This window comes from Centropristis striata, chromosome 5 (assembly GCF_030273125.1).
Source record: "Centropristis striata isolate RG_2023a ecotype Rhode Island chromosome 5, C.striata_1.0, whole genome shotgun sequence".
Classification (NCBI taxonomy): Eukaryota; Metazoa; Chordata; class Actinopteri; order Perciformes; family Serranidae; genus Centropristis; species Centropristis striata.
Window position 1 is genome coordinate 10592640 of NC_081521.1, and position 4544 is coordinate 10597183.

The window sequence follows — 4544 nt, forward strand, 5'->3', positions numbered from 1 at the left end:
TTTTAATGGTGTAAAGGTACAAAAGTTTCATTTGTAAAAATAATCATGTAAATCATTTAAATGTCAATAACATGTTTTTCATGTTAAATCTTGACCTGAAAAGTAACTAATTCTGCCAGCTAAATGTAATGGAAAAGTAAAATTTTTGCTTCTGAGATATAGTGGAATAAAAGGATAAAGTTACATTAAATGGAAATATGATGGCGACAGTGACCATGATTGACAGCTAGGATGAGCTGCAACTGCTTCAAGTTACAGAACAAGTACTTTCCTACACTGACAAATTAATGAAGAGTCTATAACTTTAATGGCAGGTTTGTTTTAACAATTAGAAACAGAATATTATAAAAAATATATCCAGAAAATCACATATTAAAGTTATAAATGTATTTCCACTTGACTGAGTGAAATAAAAATATTATTTAACTTAAATATTCTGTCTCTCACTGTTAAAGTAAACCTACTCTTAAAATTTTAGACCGTTCATTTAGTTGTCAGTGGGAAAATTGAGCAAAAATCGCAAAATCGGCAGAGGATCAAATAATTATTTCCCTCACTGTATCTTGTAAAACATGTAAAATCCTGCATAAACTTTTCAAATGTTCATTTAGAAAGTAAGTTAATTGTACATTTGGTAAAACAATGAACCTGTGACTTACTCTTTAAAGGTCCATTAGTCTTACCTACCCCATTTGCAAAGTACCCAACATTAATATGAGAGAATCATTATTCTCTTTCTCATGTTTTTTTCATATCTGTATTGTGGCTGCAAATGTTCTTGTGTTAACTGACCTCATTAATTTGAGTTTGTTCCTTCCTGACAAGCTGGCAGCTGGCTGAAATCTGTAGCCTGAGCTTATGTTTATGCATCAATAATTCCTACCATCTTAATTCTGCATACTGTAAACAACGGGAATAACAATGGTAAGTCAGGAGGAATGTATAACAGTCATTAAAACTGACCCTTAAGGTTGTTGTCTGTTACAGTAAAAATGCAAATGTGCACAGAGTAATACAGGCACACATCACTTATATTCCTGATATAAAGTCTACTTATGCATAGCAAGGTTATTATAGTTAACGAAAACTAACGAAATAACGAAAACTAGAATTGAAAAAACATTTTCGTTAACTGAAATAAAAATAAAAACTAGAGTTTTTAAAAAACGATAACTAACTAAAACTGTATTTTGTGTTTACTAAACGAACTAAAACTAACCAAAATTATAGTGAAAATGTCCTTAGTTTTCGTTTTTGTCAACTTTTTTCATTCATAATTCAGTGTATTTATTTGAACATGCAACACATGGTAAATATGTTTACTGAGACTGGGATGTTTACACTTGAACCAAAATTCAAAACACCCAGAACTGTAAGAGTTAATAACCTTATTGGGGCTGAGATGGATAAACCAAAGGAAATCAAGGAAACATTTATTATGGCCTCCTTGAATCACGCACCCAACAAATACCAAAAATACTAAAACTAACACTAAAACTAATAAAAACTAAACTAAAACTAAGCATTTTCAAAAACTAAAGACTAAACTAAAACTAGAAAACTCACTCTAAAAACTAACTAAAACTAACTGAATTTGATTGTGAATTTGAAAACAAAAATTCACAACAAAATTAAAACTAAAACTAATGAAAAATCCAAAACTATTATAACCTTGTTGCATAGTAAATAACTGAAACAACCACATTGTGGGCTGTTGTTTAATTTTGAAGGTTACCTCAAACGAGTTGCTAATCCATTACTCATCTCTCTGCACTGGCTTCCAGTTGCAGCCCGCATCAAATGCAGAACCCTGTCTCTAGCCTACAACACAGCACCTGAACTCCTTTATTCAGGTCCACAAACCCTCCAGCTCCCTACGCTCTTCCAGTTAAAGGCGTCTGGCTCCTCCGCCGCTACAGAGCCAGGCGGCAACCTCCGGGTCAGAGCAGTGTTGGTGATGCCCATGTGTAATACCTTGAATTCAATCGTCAAATCTACCAGGAGAATTTTTCCATAATTTTTTTGAGCTCCTGCCAGTAGGGCCTGATAGCTGGACAGCCCCAAAATACATGCACTGTAACAGATTGCTGTAAGAAAACAGCAAAACTGTGACAGTAACATACTGTTTTTCATTAAAATTGTATTATACTTTGTAGGTAGCTTGCCATTTCCCATAAAATATATGATATATATATATATATATATATATATATATATATATATATGAATGATATTTTCTAAGTCTCTTCTTGTACACAATTGTTTAATGCCTGAATTTTACTCAACTAACTCATTCAGTATATGGTATATTAAAATTACTGAGGTTATTGTGAAGACAGCGCTTAATTCATAGTGATTGGCTTTCAGACAGTAATATGCTCTATTTACAAAAAATGACTGCATTGTATACTGCAACAATATTGCAACTAGCTTCAGCACTATACTGTGTTTTAGTCTACTGAAAAAATCAATGAAATGCAGGATTGTTCTGTAATTCACTATGTGGTTTTATCACAGTAACATACTGTAAAGTAGATAACAGTAGAGGAACTGTAAAATTAACAGTAGAATACTGGCAACCCTGCTGCCAGTGTTTTACTGTTAATTTACAAGACAATTGTTTACAGTGTGGAAATGGTCGGCTTTATCTGTCCCACATGATCTCCAACATCTGGTATCCTGGTGTTATAAAATGTCTGGTTATGTTTTTCCAACCATACTCCCTCCATGATAGGGAGCAATTTGTTTTCTACTGCTGTTCATTGACCTCTCTCTAGTGTTGGGACAATGAGGCTTTGTGAAGCATTTGCTTTATTTTTTAACCCCACTAGATGGCAGACTTGGCTTAAAAAAAAGGCTTCAGCATTGATCATTTAGTGTGTTTTTAGCCCTTGTTAAACAAAGAGCGCCATCTAGTGGGCTCCATAAACCGATTGGCCTTTTTCTCCCACTTTTTCTTAATATAATGCGTATTGTTCCCTATTAAATTTTCCAACCCAGTGTATCTGACATAAGCTGAAGTAAATACACTGAACAAAAATATAAATGCCCCATGTCAAATTTTAGAGTTTTTATTAACATTAGGGTTATGGAATATATGAAGCGAATCAAAAATTCATTTTGTTAACGACAAATCTTCATTCATCTCCATTACATCTTGATATTAGCATCTGTGGAGTGACAATCCTTTGAACACGTTGGGGGTCAGGTTGATAAAGTGAATGTTCTATATCTTATCTGTTACCATCTGCATTTCTCCTTCATGGAGTTGATTAGGTTTCTATCGTGGCCTGTAGAATATTATCTGGAGCTGGAGCACGTTATCCAGAACTGGAACACGGTCGCGGACACGTCGATCCAGAACATCCCAAAGATGCTCTATGGGCCACATGTCCGGAGAATACACAGGCCAGTCCAGAACTGGACTGTGCTCTGCTTCAAGGAACTGCATGCAGATCCTGGCAACATTCAGCTGCACAGCGACCTCTGGTGGACGTCCCTGCATCCAGCAGCCAATGGCACGTTCCTGTATGACCAAAGACATCTGAGGCATGATGACTTATGCAAATTTGACATTTTGGGGTGGCCTTTATTGTGTCATAACCCAGCTCCTAGGCTATGACAAACGACAAACTACTCCTTTATATCTGACCCTGAACCCAGTATTCCACAGACATATATGTGTAATTGTTAAATTCTTTGAAAGCTTTCAGGCTATAAGCTCAATAGTGAAGAGTGAGTTTTTTTTAGGTAATTATCCCTGCTTCTTCGTGTTTTATTGGCATCAAATTCTTTATTGGATTTTCCTGTTTAATTATTTTCCTTTTCAATGTTGTCAAAATGTTCAGCAGTGGTTGGTTACCCTGAGAGTCCAGCTACATCCTGGCATCATGGTAGCTAATTTAAGTACCGTATTTCCTCAAATAGTAGTTGGGGCTTCTATTAATAAAAAAACAGGTTGGGACTCTAATAATAGGGGCAGGCTATTATTTGAAGGAGGCTTTTATTAAGTTTAAGGTTAGGCCTTGTAGAGAGAACTGTTTGAGGTTAAGGTAAACTTGGGGTCATGTTAACAACTTAAAGGAGGACTGGTTGGGGTCAGGGTTCAGGTTGGTGCAGGTTAAGGTAAGGGGGACACATATCGACGGGGGAACAGACTTTGACATAACACCGGTAAGACACCCGGCTTATAAAAGAGGCCAGCTTTTATTTACTAAAAATTGTTTTTACGGCTGGCTACTAAATGAGGCCGGTCATTAATAGGGGCCCGGCTTTAAATTGAGGAAATACGGTACTTGTGACATGTCATATTTGGCTTTAACTGAACATTTGCTCTCACTTTGCCATAAAAATATCGGGATATACGTATATCGATATTCAGCCTAAATATATCGGGATATGACTTTTGGTTCATATCGCCCAGCCGTACACTAGACACAACCTCTATTCTACTAAAACTAAAACTAAACAGTGTTGCATATAGACCACATTTAAAACATTTTCTCTCCCTCAGCTTCGAGGCAGCATGATTAAGAATGTCTAGC